The 18011-nt window shown below is 38.8% G+C and overlaps 1 protein-coding gene across 4 annotated transcripts in view; it reads right to left on the bottom strand.

The window, feature by feature from the left end:
* Window positions 1–18011, bottom strand: part of SSBP3 (single stranded DNA binding protein 3) — a 207680-nt gene that overhangs the window by 185163 nt on the left and 4506 nt on the right. The gene's annotated exons all lie outside the window — the stretch shown is intronic.

Below are 18011 nucleotides of genomic sequence, written 5' to 3'. Positions count from 1 at the left end.
TGTTCATATACAGATCAGAATTATTTAAAAGATACAAAATACACAATCCCCAAAACAACTTTTCCAAGCAATCTCCCAATTGGTCTCTCTGACTTCAGAGGATCTAGATAGAATAGTTGTGTTTGCTATGGTATCAAGGATAGGAAAGAAGGCTGGGAGTTGGAAAATGAGAGGAAATAAATTTAATAAGCCAAGGGAAGTAGACAAGTTCAGATTTCCTAAACCCCCAGTCTACCTGGCTGATCTTGGATGAGATCAAAAGAATGACAACAGGCCAGTACATGGATGGATACCTCTACAGAATCCCTGAACTGTAAGACACGTTGGAACCAAGGCAGTGGCAAAATACCGGTACTTACATATCATTTCCAAGGAAAACTATATACATGTCCATGAGGTCACCCAGAATCAAACATGACTCAAAACTATTTGACATGAAACATCTTTATTTGAAAAAGTTACACCCAATTTGTTTTAGCTGTTTTCTTTCTTTCCCACAACCTATATAAACAAATGTGGTTATTACCATCATATCCAGTTTGATACAGAAATATTAAAGCACGTATGTATATACTAGAGGGACGCGGTGGCTCAGGGGATAGGACGTTGAGCTTGTCGATCGAAAGGTCGGCAGCTCAGCGGTTCGAATCCCTAGCGCTGCCGTGTAACAGGGTAAGCTCCCGTTACTTGTCCCAGCTTCTGCCAACCTAGCAGTTTCAAAAGCACGTAAAAAATGCAAGTAGAAAAAATAGGGACCAACTTTGGTGGGAAGGTAACAGTGTTCCGTGCGCCTTTGGCGTTGAGTCATGCCGGCCACATGACCACGGAGACGTCTTTGGACAGCGCTGGCTCTTCGGCTTTGAAACGGAGATGAGCACCGCCCCCTAGAGCCGGCAACGACTAGCACGTATGTGTGAGGGGGAACCTTTACCTTTACCTTATGTATATACTACTTCATCCTCAGGTATACCACAATAGCAACAGCCAATGTGGCGTCTTCCAGTTATTTTATTCTGCTACTTTTGCAACCCTACGCTGGTCTAGGCAGTTGAAATCTTGAACACCAACAATGGGAGGGGACTGCCAAAAGCCCATACTGGCATTCTACTAGTCCTCCCTCATTCTTCTTTTAAGACAGAAGTCTAGTAAGTTACCTCAAGATACTTTTAATGTCTGTATTTAACTTTGTGAAATGCTAATGTTCTGTCTGACAGAAAATGATTTTTAATAAAGAAAATTTAAGTACAAAACAACATAGTTGCTGGATTCATCCATTGACAATGTACTAGGATCGACCCTTTCGTGTTCCTAATGATACTTAGTGGTTCTAAAATCTTTAAAGCAAAGTTTTGTTCAGCTGCACAGTTGCACCAGTCCCTTATTTAGTGTGTTCTTTATTAGCAAGCATTCGGGAATGGAAAATCAAGTTCTGCATATTTTCTGCCTACCTGAAAACTGTAGAACCTGGCTCATCTTATCTTGGCCTCCTAAGTAAAGCAAGGCCCTGTTGAATACTAGAATGACAATGACCATAAGGGAATATCAGATTCATAAACTGTACTAGGAAGCCAAAAAATATCTCATGAGACAACTACATCTAATCATTTTCACGCTGTGGGCTAGGAAAATGGCATGATTATATCCACCCAGACACCAGAAGTCTGAGTAGAAAGCAACTTTATCTTACCTTCTTCTAAAACCTGCTGCTGAAACTCTTATAACACTAGGTCATAAATTTAGGCCAGTGATCTCCACCCGACTCTTGCTCTAAACAAATAATTACATTACTGCGTCTTTTTAAAGTTTCTGTTACCGAATTATAAGCAAACACATCTGCCACCCACTTCGAGATCAAGGTTTCAAAGACTGAGTAAATGGAGTACATCAGAAAAATCAGAAGGACTGTATTGAAATGAGAGACAGAAAATGCGCTACCAAAAAAGTAGGATAAAATCCAAGCTTCCAAAGTAAGGAAGGAAATGGTCAGCAGAACAGGAAAGTCATACTCATATTCACACACGATGCACCAATTCAAGCAAAAGCTTCATTGTCAACTTTCTGAAAGGGAAAGAACAATTCCTCCTTACTTCTCTCCCCATTCCTGGATGATTGGGATAGGAACACGAAGCAGAGCAAAGACTTCTCTGGCTTTTGTGTGTGAATGGCTTTGAGTTTCTTTGTTCCTCTGAAAGGATGGGCAGAAAGGAAATGAAGGAAGGTTTACAAGATTTGTATTTACTCAGAGCTACAAATCTGTCAGCAGCTTACAGACACACACATCCACGCACACACACCCCTTCACAAACTTCTTTTTCTTCTTGCAGGGGTGGAGCTGAGGTCAACTCAGAAGGACAAAATGCATTCAAGAGGCCACCACTAGCCGAGCCAAAGGAACAGGGCCCGCTGCCCTGAAGCAAAATGGTGTGGATATGTCTGCGAGAGGGGAAAACATTGGAAGGAGGAGAGATTTACACATGTTGTGCAAAGGTGTGTTACCTGCCTTGATGAAACATAATGCTTTGAAGTCAGCGGAAAAGCCCTTTTTTTTTTTTTTTTGGAAAGGCATCTTTTCTTCAAACCTTATTGAAAATGGTGGAATAAAAGGGGAGAGTAGAGGAGGACTGGAAGGGAGATGATTCACTTTGATGTCACCAGCATCATCATCACCACATCCGTTAGCTAAGGCTGTCTGGTCATTTTTAAACAGGGCGAGTAAGAGATGAAGAGCTTTACAATTTGCCTCTAATAAACAAGCCATACCAAGAGCATCAAAAGCATGAATGAACTTCTGAGTCAGTACTGTATTCTAGCAGACAGACCTTTGCCTCCCACAGGTATTTTCTCTCTCCCTAAACAAGTACATCCAGCAGCTGACTTATCAAATTTTACATTTCAGCATTTTTTTAAAAAAGTTATTGCCTGCCTTCTTTGAAAAGAATAGACAAAAAGAATCAAGTGAGGTTTATCTTCCATTCCCCTTAAAAGTAAATGGTCAACAAAAGTTTAATTAATTAATTAACTCAGCAGAATTTAACTAAGCCTCTTCTCCCTGACACCTCCCTCCCTACTCAACTCCAAGGAACTGACCACAATCTATGGGTCTACCCAACCCAAACAGTTCCTAGATTTAGAGACAAAACTTTGGAGCTTGTGTGGAACCAACTACATTTTGCTTTGTTTTTGTTTTTCTCAAATCGACACCGCGTGTTGTAAGGTGGGGGTAGTGGGGGGTAACGTCTGTTTCCATTTGAAACTGTCAAAATTAGCATGCAGTAATTAAAAATCACACCCTTTCTCTTAATAACCTAACCAGCATGATACAATCAGGTTGTGCCAACTCTTTAATCTAATTGACTAATTACAGATTTTAATTTAGTCAGTTACTGAACAACTGTTGACAATTTGTTTTCATTAGGGACAGACCAGGATAAATATTTAGGCTCCCCAATCACAGAGACTATAGTGAAAGAGCCTTGCCATGACCTCTTGGTTTACTGCTTTGAGGGTTTTGTCAATAACAAGTTAAAAAAAAAAGGAGCAACTGCTTCCCAACAGCCATCCATTCTTGCAGCTCCTATGCAGTTCAAATAACTCTTACCTTAAGAACATGAGTTCATTTGGATGACAAATAGGGACCTGCTTCAAAGAGACAATCAAACCTTTTAATGCAGCCCAATCTTATCCCAAGAACACAGATGAATGAGGGCGTTTTAATAATGCATTTTTTATTCTTCCATAGTAAACTGCCACCAGTTATCAACCAGGGATTATTATATGAATGAAAAGTGATTCAACCAAAGTTCATTTTTTAAGGACAGGATTTGAGTGTCTACCCCAGAATAATGGATCACAATATTCCTCCCTTTCGTAAAAGAGAAATTTCTGTAGCTACTTTCTCCAATAACATGGCTTGTGAAGTATATTCCTATTCACACGCACACATTATTGTTCCAGAAATATTTAACAAGGCATACTACAAGTCTTATGGCATATCTCTTCTGCATTCTTTTTACAAAAAAAAAAAAAAAGTTGAGGAAACCTTAAAAGACATTTAATTTTACAGCATCCTCTTCCTTGTGAAAAGGTAAGACTGCTTTTCCTTGATAAAATTAAAGGTTAAAAAATGATCTATATATACCACAGTTTGTACAGTAACCTGAAACTGTACAACATCCAATGCCAAACACATCCCTAAATCTCTTAATCTCTCTGGAGCAATCTTCCCAAACCAGGCACTCTCCCAAGGAATTGGGACTAGAAACTCAGAATCGACTGACTGATGGGAATTGTGAATGTTTCAATCCCCAAACACTCAGGAGCTACCCTATTTATTATTGTGAGTGACGGAAGATTCTTAAGACCTAAACCTACTGCAACTTTTTATCAGAAGCTTCCATATTTTGCCTTTGTAAACTACCGGCCGTCCTCTTGCGCTGGCGTACTAGCTTTCAGAATAATTTCCTGCAGAAACACCCTGACACCCAACTAAAACAGTAGGCGAGATAGGGATTAAGAGTTCTACTTTCTTATTAGAGTTCTGCTCTGTGACTTTCTACTCCTTTACACATCCCTGTAAGTGGACAATACCTGAAGAGGTATTGAAGAGCGGTAGATAAACTTCAATAGCTAGGAACATACATATCACACTTAAATCAAAATCAAATTAAACTAACTATTGTTTAGAACAGTGAGAGCTCAGCCCATGACTGAAACCACACTATGCTCAACATTTGTACAAAGCAGAAGAGGGAAACATACAGACACTGGAAACACCAGAGTTAAACAAAGCTTGCATGGTAATATAATCCAACCATTCGCATTGCTGTCGATTTCATAGCTTTCGTTAGTCATACCAGATACTTCTGCCCCGAACGCTTTATAAACTTTCAACCCCTGCACATGTGTTTACCCTTCACCAGTAATATCCATTACTGTCCACTTGCTCTTGACATAATGAAACCCATTTTGAAAATTTAATAAAATAATATTAAAAGATCATAATTATTTATATGCTGCTCTTCTCTGGGACTGTTACCAAAGAGTTCAAAGTATATCCAAGAATAGACATCGATACAACAACAACAAGGTTGATACCTAGGATGCTGGCAGCAACCCGTATCAACCATTAGCACCAGTCAATGGTATTTGTGATGCATTTTTGAATGTTCAGTTGACTGAGTTTCATGTTTAATGAATAAAGTAAATAATAATAATAGAATAACTACAATATCATAAGGGACACGGTGGCTCAGGGGCTAAGACAGCTGAACTTGTCGATCAAAAGGTCGGCAGTTCGAATCCCTAGTGCTGCCGTGTAACAGGGTAAGCTCCCGTTACTTGTCCCAGCTTCTGCCAACCTAGCAGTTTCGAAAGCACGTAAAAAATGCAAGTAGAAAAGATAGGGACCACCTTTGGTGGGAAGGTAAACAGTGTTCCGTGCGCCTTTGGCGTTGAGTCATGCCGGCCACATGACCACGGAGACGTCTTCGGACAGCGCTGGCTCTTCGGCTTTGAAATGGAGATGAGCACCGCCCCCTAGAGTCGGCAACGACTAGCACCTAAGTGCGAGGAGAACCTTTACCTTTACTTAACTACAATATCAGTGAATAGACACTAATAAAGAACTATCTCTTCATACAATACCAAATGAAACAATACAAATAAGCTGACTCAATACAAGAGCTCTGACTGGAATAAAACTTTACACAGATATCAAAATATGCTACACTCAAAGTTGACTATATCCAAAAGGCAACAAAGGCTTCTCCAAACACAGATTCACATCCTTACTCTTTACATACTCCTTCTCAGCCTTCCCTGGACATTTTTTTTTTTTTTGGCCCTTTCCCCATCACTAATTTGGGGAGTTAAGTATATCAAGTCATTAAAGCCATCAACTTTGATTGTGTACTCAGCTGCTTACTACCTGTTTGGATGATATTAGCACATTAAGCCCCAAACTTGATCTTTCTTCAAGTACTGATTAACTAAGGTTGTAACCCTAATAAGCTCTGGGAAAAGAGACTTACTTTTGAGTAAACAGGCATAAGAATGCACTAATTCTCTCCACAAATTGTGTTGCTTCCGCTGGAGAAAGAACTTGCCTTTAATTTTGCATTTCTCCCTGCAGTGATATGAATAGAAGCAATTTGGGCAAGTGCATTCTGGTTTATTGTCAATGTGGAATTGTCCAAACTGGAAAATATGGGAAATATCATCTGAATAGGCTTAGTATTTACGAATTCGTATTCTTATTCTTCAAACAGAAGTGCTTTAAGTGTATCTAGTTGGGTGGCTATCTCTGGTATTTTCCCTATTTCTTCCACCATCAGCACTTCTGCCAGCTAGAGAAGTGATCCCTAACCTTTTTGGCTTTGTGGACCAGCGGTGCCGGGGGGAGGGACAGCGGGATGGTTCTGTGCAAGCAGCGGATATGTGCGCTTGCAGCTCCATTTGTGTGAGTGGCAGTGGCATGCAAGTGCACTCATTTGTTCACCCCGGGTATGAACGGCCCACGGCCCAATATCAATCTGCAGCCTGGGGTTTGGGACCCTGAACTAGAGCATCAGGGACATTCCATGGGGATAGGGCAGTGTGTATACTTATGAGTTTCGTCTGCCTACCAACCATCTAATAAGCAGAGGCACATAAATCTATTGCCCTACAAATGCCCAATTGTGGCTTTAAAATGTAGAACAAAAGAAAATTAAAATCAGCAACAGTTCTTAAATATTTCTTTCACTTGTTTTAAACCATGATGTTAATTTCAATCAGATGTTTTTCATTAGGAATAACAAAGAACAGCTTACCATTCCCTTGCTTATTTATTTCATGCTCATTCCTAAATTTTCTTTGCAATAATTTCTTCATTTATTTGTCAGTTATGTCAAGTGGGTGTGAGAATTACCCTACAGATTATTTTTTTTTAACATGGAGCTTGTTCTCCACAGATAACATGTGTGGATGTGGGAGTTAATACTCAGAAGACAGGTGGAACAATTCTCCAGCAACTGCCAAGGACATTAAGGCAAGCATTACACAAGATGCTTTAAAAGTCATGGCCCCAAGATCATAGATTCAGTTCACAAAATTTTATTGTCAAGTTTCCTTAGTAACTTGTTTCAAGAATCACTCCGCTAACCTTCAGGGGAGTCCTAAGGAATTCATTATATCGAACAAAACTGAATTCTAGTCTAAATGAAAATGCTACTAGGAATGCATACTGCAAAAAGTTTTTAAAAGTGTTGCAGTCTCCTTTCTCTAAACTTTCATATATTTAAGTGAAAGGAGAAGCCCAGATAAGAAAGTGAAATTTGAAACTGTAAAGGGAAGCCCCAAACACCTTGCTATGAACTATCTTGTGTATCATAAAAGAGTCATAAGAATGATCATCTCATTAGTCACAATACCTTGAAGGCCAAGAAGTTGAGAAAAAAAAGGATCCTCTGATTTCAGGCTAAGTAAGGCCAGTTTAAGCATGAGGATAATCTACACATTATCCAGATGTAGAAGGGGTTGTTTATCCCCTTAACAATCTTAAGGTTGAAGGACGGGATACACTTATTCCCACAAGGGTTCTTATTAAGCCATAAACAAGGTACAACATCCAACATAAAATAGTGGCATGACCATTTAGCGCAGAAATTATCTTTTCCAAGCAGAAAGGCTATTTTAATTGCAACCCTTGCAATTGTTTATAAGAACTGAATTGTTTCAGTTTGCACCTTCTACACCCACATAGCATCTGTTCCAGGTTTAAAACTGAGCATCCATTTAAATACTTTTCCACATTTTTTCCCTGTGTACCGTTTTCTTTATTGGTAAAGTAGCTAGCACACACCTCACTCAACCAGATGAGCATGTATATCATTCCGAGTTGAAAAAGGTATAAGCTCTTTGGCAGTGCTGAGATGGGAACGGAAAATCATATCCATGCTTAAAGCAAAGCAATGCTTGCTGCTGATAGGGGAGTTCAAATTCTATTGTTCCTGGCATGGGAGGCTTTGCGCATACCTAGTTGCTGATATCTGCTCTAAGTAAATGGAATTAACACAGCACTTGTTAATTGCCAGACTATGGTACTATTTTCAACTGAAACCGATCTCCAGAGTTATGACAGCTATGAGAATCTGAAATGCATGTGTGTTTCATGTCATGGCGGGGGAAGAACCATTCTGAAGACTGTGATTCTTGTCACGTTCTCCTGGCAATTAAAGTTAAATCGTGTAGAAAAAAAATATTTATGTCACACCTACTGCTTTTGCATAACCGAGACAAGGAATTATTTATATTATAATTAACTTTTCTGATATAAAACATAGGGAGGAAGGATTTTTAAAAAGGCAGTGATAGCTAATTTCTATTAAATGCTATTTTGCAGAGCCCAGTAGGCAGATTCCATTTCCAACAATCTCCCAATTTTTGTAACAGGTTCCTGCTTTAACACATTCTACAGTTTTGTTGAAAAGGCCCCAATTTTTATTATATTATATATGTATGTATGTATGTATGTGTGTATATATATATATATATATATATGTATGTATATATATCAAAAATAAAGATTTTAGATATTCATAACATACATCTTAACAAGACATACTACCTAAAAGGCAGCTATTTTTGGAAACCTCTGCTTGCTATCCAGTGAAAATATCATCTGTTGACATCAGTTATGAATTTTTGTACCGTCTCTCAAAAGTTCCACTCGGAGGAGCCTGTGCAGACAGAATAATGCCACAAAAAGTACGTAGCGACAGTCAACTAGATTTAAGTTCATTTTCTGTAGCTGGAGGCCAAAATCGACTAAATTGGTTCTAGTGATCAAGTTTTCTGCAATTCCCCATTCTGTGTATTAGCTATTTGACAGAAATTCACTGCGGTATTTAAACTGGCAGTCATCACAGCTAACTCAAATTGTATTGGCTTTCAGAGTGTTGAAACGGCGAACTGCAATCATCAATCGGCCAATTCCAAGATAACGTGGTGGTTGAAATTCCCTGTCATGCTGTACAATCCCTTTGTAGCTCACTAGCTCAGAAGATGCCTGTTCTGTCCCCCTCGCTCGGACTGAATAAAACCAGCAAGAGTGTCTGGCAATGCTACCACAATGTAATAGGAGTGTGCCCATGGAGGGGCTTTGCCCAGAAACAAGGTAAAGGCAACTGTGCCAACAGTGGTTTAAACCTTCCAAGAGAGCACAGCATTTTCTTTTGGAAAACAAAAATTCCGAATCACTGAAATTGAAAGCACATTTTGGATCTCACTCACTCGCCCATCACCCATTGACAATTTTGCAAATCACAGATCACCGAAATACCACATTAAAAACAATAGAGGGTTGTTTTTTTTCCTCATCTCCATGCTACTGTAAGATACTGAGATAAACGAACCTAAATATTAAAAAGGGGTGTATCACTGCAAACTTCAAATTACCTTACATTTTAATAACTAACCAATGTGGGTTTTTTCCCCCATATAACTTTATTATAAAGATTTTAATAAAGAAAGATAAAAACTAATGGAAACTAATAATTTAGAAGAAGGAAAAGAAAGAGAAAAAAGACAAAGCCAAAAGCGCAGGGGGAAAAAAAAGAAAGCATATAAAGAAATAACTCCTTTACAACAGTTATACGTGTACATATAAATTTACCTCTTACTCTGTGGTTTATAGCATAACTTTCTTTTTTTCCCCTATACTATTTTTTTCCCAATCATCAAAAATATGTCAAAACTTTTTCTGTTTTATGCAAAAAGTTTATAATGTGTATTTTCTAAACATCAGAAGTAACCAACATATTTATATTGTCCCAAAGTTGCTTTTTCAAGAGGCAACTGGACTTTCTGGTTTTTCTTTGAAGACATTTCGCTTCTCATCCAAGAAGCTGAAGAAGCTTGGTGCATCCATAACCTGGATGATTGAGAACCTCCCTAGACAAAAAACATATTAAGAGTATTTTTTGTACAGTTACTAACTGTGCAATCAGGAACTTTTCAGGGTCTGATTCCAAGAAGATGGAAGCATCCTAACTGAACAAGTGGGCATAGATTTCTTTGCACTGCTGTACTTAAAAAGAGCCAAAGTGGCGCAGTGGTTAGAGTGCAGTATTGCAGGCTATTTCAACTGACTGCTAGCTGCAGTTCAACAGATCAAATCTCACCGGCTGAAGGTTGACTCAGCCTTCCATCCTTCCCGAGGTGGGTAAAATGAGGACCCAGATTGTTGGGGGCAATATGCTGACTCTGTAAACTACTTATAGAGGGCTGTAAAAGCACTATGAAGCGGTATATATTGCTATTTATCTTTGTGACAACCGGATTTCTACCTGTAGGAAGACCTGTTCTCAGATTCTCCTGCCTGTATGTAGCAAGCTGATACAATGAAGTGCAAAGAATTTTTTTAAAAAATATTGCTTTCCATTTACAAGGAAAGAGTGAAAAGATGTTTTTCTCCAAAGCACAATGACTTCCCATTCATTTGATACGTGGTTTAACTAGTGCTTTTTCTCCCAAGACATCTCAATCAGAAAAATTCTTAAATCAGTACAGGTCAACAATCTGAGAGAACTGTTGCGAACAAGACAGATGCATGCAAAAACCAACTTCAAGCTCATTGTTGGAGGGGTTTTTTTAAAAAAAAATTAAAAATGTTCTTTGGGGAAATTGCTTGTTGCTCCTGCTGCTTCTATTATCATATAGTTACACTGGGAAATGAAATGGAAGTGACACAGCATGCAAGTCCTGTTATAGAAGCCTCTAATGAAGCATGATTTCCCATTCTTTGAAGGATGTATTCCCCAGGCCTACTGATCTGGAGAGATTTGCTTCTTAAGCATTCAAGTAACCACACCTCAACTATAAACAATGGGAAAGAAGCATGCAAAGAAGGGAGACCAGATTTTCAATGCATTGCAATATGCTCAAAATGTCTCTATCTTTCGCACTGAAAGCGTTAGGATTTCTCTCACTTTTAAGCACGTTCTTTTTGTCTCCTGCCAGGTGATTCTTTTGATAAATAGTCTCTAGCGTGGTAGAGAACTCTGCAAACACCTGAAAAATAAATCTTTACACTGGGAACCATGCAATGCTCTGTTCAAAAGTAACTGAATAGCAATTAACCATTCGTGGCTTTTGTCCATCATTCTGACAATCTATAATAGCTGTTTAGTTTGACCACATCTACATGTACAACAAAACCTTTCCACCTGTGAAAATGTGTTTTTTTAGAACATCAGCAGCAACAGCTGTTAACCCATCTTTCACATCACACATCCTTTCAAATTCCCACCTTCTGCCATTCCAAATCATGCAATCAACTTTTCTCTCTTACGATTTAGAAAACTGAATGGATCTCCATTCATTCACTGATAATTCAGAAGGCCTAAGCATAGCACTTATTTTACCTACCACCTTATGGTGTTAAGGGTAAAGAGCATATGGGGAGAAAAAGATCCTAGCTATATGTCAGGTCAATAGGTAATTACCTTATACAGGTAGTCCTCAACTTACAACAGAGTTCACTTAGTGACCATTCAGAGCTACAATGGTGCTACAAAAGGTGACTTATGATCGTTTTTCACACTTGCAACCACTGCAGCATCCCCATGGTCACATGATCAAAATTCACATCCTTCACAACCGACAGTTGCAGTGTCCCAGGAAGTTATGTGATCACTTTTTGCGACTTTCTCATAAGCAAAGCCAATGGGGAAGCGAGGTTCACTTAACAACCATGCCACCAACTTAGCAATTGCAGTACTTGTCACTTAACAAACAACTGTGACAAGAAAGATCGTAAAGTGTCCCAAAACTCACTTAACAACAGAAATGTTGGATTCAATTGTGGTCATAAATTGAGGACTACCTGTAATCCAAGATTCTGATTTGCCAGATATTGACAAGAACCATCCACAGTCAAAACCTGATCCACCTTCCCTAGAAGATCAATCATCAACCAATCCATTACCCTCCACTTAGAAACAACCAACCTACTCTCTAATAAACAATTTGGTTTCAGAAAAAAATTATCATGTAACTTACAACTTCTCCACTGTAAAAACATATGGACTACAAATCTTGATCAAGGCAAAACAATAGATGCAATCTACATAGACTTCTGCAAAGCTTTTGACTCAGTAGTACATGATAAACTTCTCCTAAAACTAAAATCCTATGGCATTTCAGGACTCCTTCACAATTGGATATCTGCTTTTCTGTCTAACAGACAACAAGTGGTCAAAATTAGCAATGCTCTATCAAATCCTGTTCCTGTCAAGAGTGGCGTTCCTCAATGCAGCGTCCTTGGATCAACACTCTTCATACTATACATAAATGATCTTTGTGACCATATCTCAAGTAATTGTGTTCTCTTTGCTGACAATGTCAAACTATTTAACACCACCAACAATACATCTACCATTCAAAAAGACCTTGATCATCTAACCGCTTGGTCTAAAACTTGGCAACTCCAAATCTCAACCAGCAAATGCTCAGTCTTACATATTGGAAAAAAGAACCCAAACACTAAGTACATGCTTGATGGACATTACCTTACAGATGACCCCCACCCTGTTAAAGACCTTGGAGTTTTCATATCAAATGATCTAAGTGCCAAAGCCCACTGCAACTACATAGCAAAAAAGGCTCTAAGAGTTGTAAACCTAATCTTGCGTAGCTTCTTTTCCAAAAACACTACACTACTAACCAGAGCATATAAAACATTTGCTAGACCAATTCTAGAATACAGCTCGCCTGTCTGGAACCCACACCACATTTCTGACATCAATACAATTGAATGTGTCCAGAAATATTTTACAAGAGGAGTTCTCCACTCCTCTGAAAACAACAAAATACCTTATCCCACCAGACTTGAAATCCTGGGCTTAGAAAATTTAGAACTCCGTCGCCTTCGACAAGACCTAAGTTTAACTCACAGAATCATCTATTGTAATGTCCTTCCTGTTAAAGACTACTTCAGCTTTAATTGCAATAATACAAGAGCAACCAATAGATTTAAACTTAATGTTAACCGCTTTAATCTAGATTGCAGAAAATACGACTTCTGTAACAGAATCATCAGTGTTTGGAACACATTACCTGACTCTGTAGTCTCTTCCCATAATCCCAAAAGCTTTAACCAAAAACTTTCTACTATTGACCTCACCCCATTCCTAAGAGGACCATAAGGGGCGTGCATAAGAGCACAAACGTGCCTACCGTTCTTGTCCTATTGTTTTTCTTCTTCCTATATATATATATGCTTATACTTTCTAATATTTACTTTAATATTTACAGTATATAAGATTATATACTGTATAATCTTTTTGTGTGATACCTGTGTATATTGTTGTGACAAACAAACAAACAAACAAACAAACAAATAAATAAATAAATAAATAAATAAATAAATAAATAAATAAATAAAATAAAATAAAATAAAGAATAGCTTGGAATTACAAATCTCATCTTGCTCCTCCCATTCTCCAGAAACTGCCTTTTTATCTTTGTGCTCTCCAAGACTAAAGGAATATTATTTCTGCAAAAGCAGAACAATCCTGAAAGTAATTTACAGCAGATGAAAACAAAACTCCTTCAAATATATTGGCCTATTTGCCCTTTATGTGGACACAGCAACTATAAACTATATGGCAAGGCTCGTAACATGCTCCTGTATTATACCTCACTTGAGAAAGTGTATGTATCAATGCCCACACACAGATAAACTTGTACATCGCTAAAGTCTTGTTGGTATATAATTGCAAGCATGCTACATTGTAAAGTATTAATTCTAGAGAGTGGTAAAAGCATCATTTACTGCTTGAAATGTCAATAACAAAAGCCAAGACAGTTATGAAAATACATATTAACCATCTATTTTGTGACCAAGAGGACTTTTAAAAACAAATAGTATAGTGAAAGGATGAGAACAGGAAACGAAGTCTTATAATAAACCTACAAAGGTAAAGTACTTAGAAGTGTTACGAAACTGTATTACACCGAGAATTTCAAAAACCTCAATGAGGATTGTATCTATTTGCTGTAAGCTTAAAGCAACATGTACTAAAGAAGTTTATGTGAATCATCTAATACACTCTGGCCTATTATTAGAATTATTACCAAGCTAAAAAAGATTAATTTCTCTAAATACAGTAAATCCTCAGACACTATTATAAGGCTGCCGCTAATGTAGTATTACTGAATTTTGTATGCCAATGCTTCAACTCTATATACCTTATGCCAGCCTTCCCCAACGTTACATTCACCAAGCATGCTGAGATAATAATCATCAAATTCCTAGCCAACCTGGCCATGAGCTGCAGATTCTGGAGCCACGGAACGCAAGAGGAAAGACTCCCTTCAGTTTGTCTCCTATTGGGTTTCCTACCACAACCACAATTAAATATTATATTAAGAAAATCCTTCTTCCCCATTCACCAAGTCTTGTAACATCTTGACTGCTGAAGAGCTGTGAGAACACAACAACTTCGATAAATTTGAGTGGTCATTTGAGTGGTTATGATAGAGAAACCCTCTAGGGGAATACTGGCTTGTGGTGTTGTTTTTTAAGTAACCAAGAAGCCGACAGGTTTTTGTTTTTTGTTTTAATTAAGTCACGTTGTATATGGAATAGCTTTTAACTCCAAAGTATCTACAATCAGCAGATGTCCTTGAATAAAACCAGCAACCAAACTATTAAGTTCCTAGTCCCTGTCGTGTCCCACTCCTCCGCTGACGGCCGGGTCAGGGAAATCCGAATCAGGCTTGCCTCTGTAGCTCTGCCCAAAGTCCTAGCAAAGTCCTCAGAGCAGGCAGGAGACCAGAAAGTGACTTCAGCAAGATAAGTTCGACTTTGCCTGACTCAGAGACTGCCAGAAAGCAGATCTTTTATATAGGCCATGGGGTGTGGCTCCATGACTCAGCACTCATTAAGGCCTGCCCCTCCCTTCCTTCTGTTGCCTCCGCCTATCCAGTCTTCTGATGCGAGGGTCACTCCAATCAGCAGCTGTTGGAAATAAACTTTCCTCAGGCTCACATGCTGTGGAGGAGGGGGAGGGGTCTAGCTGCTCCGTTTGCCTGGGCATGGAGCCAGGGCTGGGGCCGGGGGGTGCTCCCTCCTCTGCAGCCTGCTTGGGCATGGAGCCAGGACTGGGGCCGGGAGGACATTCTTCAGCGTTCGGAAGCAGATAAGCAGACCCCGGCTGCGGTGAGAGCGGGCAAGACACAAAAGTCCCTATATGTGGTATAAATAGCTAAAGGAAGAAATATTTCAAGCATATTAAGAATAATACTGTGTTTTCCCAAAAATAAGACCCTGTCTTATATTTTTTGAAACCTGAAAGAAGCCATGCACTCAAAAGCCCAATTGGGCTCATTATCAGGGAATGTCTTATTTTGGGGGAAACCGGGTAATAATAAACAGAAGTTAGGAAATAAAAGTGAGGTGGCCATAACTGAAGAAAAGAGGCTTGTCCCAGTTCATTTAATTCCAAAAGCAACACTAATCTTTTTTTGCCTATCATACAAAGAACTAGTATTTATTCTAGGAGAGAATATTATTCCCTAAGATCTGTCCAGATTGAAGTCTCCTTCCTACTGCTGGTACTTACGCAACAGAGCCAACTATTCCAAGGCTGAACATGTAAGGAAAAATCATGACAATAAGATCAGGTCTCAAGTAGATAAGGGGTTGCCCTCTATAGCAGGGATAGGCAACTATGGCCCTCGTACAACCTGTGGACTTCAACTCCCATAATTCCTTAGCCATCTATGCTGACTCAAGAATTCTGGGCGTTGAAGTCCATAGGTTGTAAAGGTGCCATAGTTGCCACCCTAGTTCTATAGCAATAGCCACTCTGCTCCAGCATTTTTCCTCCCCCAGAATTACAGAACTGTAGGAAAGGACTTTCTTGTCTTCTATTATTGATCAGAAACCTACTAGCATCTTCCGTTCAAAAAAAAAAAAAGAATATCACTAATAGACTATCATGCCTGTCAAAATTAGATACACGTTAAATATTGGTTTACAAATCCACTATTTTGTTCTGGCATTCTCAGAATGATTTCCCTCTTCCCACTACTTCCCATCCTTAGTGTGTATTGTCTTTTTTGTGAATTGGTCCTGTGTCCTGCGTCTTGTCTTTTGACAGGAGACAGTATTTCTCTAAACAGCAAGATAAATGTATCTAAATACATGTTTTAATCACTTTCTTCTTCCCTTCTCAGGAAATTGCTTTCAGGGAATTTCTCTCTGTGGGGGAGAAACGTAGATTGCAAACTGAAGCACATTTTTCAAAAGACTCTATCTGAGGGCTAAGTTGAGTGTCACTATTTATTTTAAAATAGGACCCTCCTGTTAATTAGTACATGTTATTGCAGTGCGAACTTTTTCTAAATGAAAGCTACTGTTTCTGCATCAAAAATAACTTCTAAAACTATTCGCTGTTGAATACAACAGTTCCTCTAGGAACTTTATCAGAAAGAAAAAGAGAAAACAAGATCCCAGGTTAAAGAATCATAATTTTTCTAAGAGATAATGTAATATTCTCAAGGTAGGCACATCAGGAAGGGTTAAATTAAACCTATCAAAGTGAATGGAACTGAGTTCCCCCCCCCAAAGGGTTTTTTCCAACTCTGAAAGCATATCAAAACTCATTGCATCTAGGATCACTGGGCTCCTGCAAGTTACTTTGAATAATCTGCAAGGTTTCTCCAACTTCAGCCATGAAAGTTTACAAATTATGCAGTTCTTTCCAAGATGCCCTTTCTTGGTGAGTTAGAGGGAGAAAAAACCATTGGATTAAGGAAATTCTATGGGTGTCGCTAGAGATTACAAGCAGTTTCTGCAGGAGTCTTAACTTATAACTCTGACACAAAAGTGACTGAAACTAGTGAGTCCGCTTTCCAAGTATGTGCCACTTTTAAAATGAAACCGTTGTCAACTATGTTGCCAAACTCAATTCCTTCCACAATCCTCAATTTCCTGAACTGCATTACAAATAGTTGATTTATAACAGTTCACTTAGTGTCCGTTCGAAGCACTGAAAAAAGTGACTTGTGGCCATTTTTCACACTTACGACCATCTCAGCATCCCCATGATCACGTGATTTACATTCAGATGCTTGGTAACTGACTCTCATTTACGGCTGCAGTGTCCCAGGGTCACTCCAGCATCATGTGATCCCCCTTCTGCAACCTTCTGACAAGCAAAGTCACTTAACAACTGTGTTACTAATTTAACAACTGCAGTGATTCACCCAACAAACGTGGCAAGGAAAATCATAAAATGGGGCTATACTCGCTTAACAAACTTCTCACTTAACGACATAAATTTTGAGCTCAATTGTATCCGTAAGTTGAGGACTATCTGTATTCAACTTATTAAATATGCTGATGAATCTTTTTTAACTTTTTCTTTCCCTTTGAAACTTAGCCCTTACCCACTTGGACATGTTCATGGGAATAATATTCTGCCATTAAGGTAAGCCAGAGACCAACACATCAGACTGACAAGTCAAAAGTTAATCTGAAACAGTTCATTTGGAAGAATGTCCATGGCACCGGATAATCATACTGTGTTGTCTTCCTTGAGCTATGAGAGCATGTTGCTCTAGACAAGTTCACTTTCTGGATCTCCAGTCAACTCACGAATACCAATTATTGAATTCCAGGCAAGAAACCATGTATTGCTTCAGATGATAACAGAGGAGAAAACCAAGGTATGCCATTTAGGGTCAACATCTGAATGGACCACCTATGTCTCTTGAAAATTTCCTTTTGCAGCTAGTTTGTAGCCATCCCCACACCTATTGAAAATTAAAGAAATAATGAAGTCTGCATTGTAGTCTTAAGGAAAAGGGGGAAAAATCTTCATATTGCAATCTGGAACAGAAGCTATTGGCTCTCTTCTGAGGCTGCAACTCTATGCATCCATAGCGAGGGATGGCCCCACTTAACACAATTGGATTCACTTATGGATAAAAAATGCACAGTATTACACTGCATGCATCATCCT

Source organism: Ahaetulla prasina, chromosome 3, assembly GCF_028640845.1.
Source record: "Ahaetulla prasina isolate Xishuangbanna chromosome 3, ASM2864084v1, whole genome shotgun sequence".
Classification (NCBI taxonomy): Eukaryota; Metazoa; Chordata; class Lepidosauria; order Squamata; family Colubridae; genus Ahaetulla; species Ahaetulla prasina.
The sequence above is the reverse complement of the archived record's forward strand: the minus strand, read 5'-3'. Positions and strand labels throughout refer to the sequence as shown.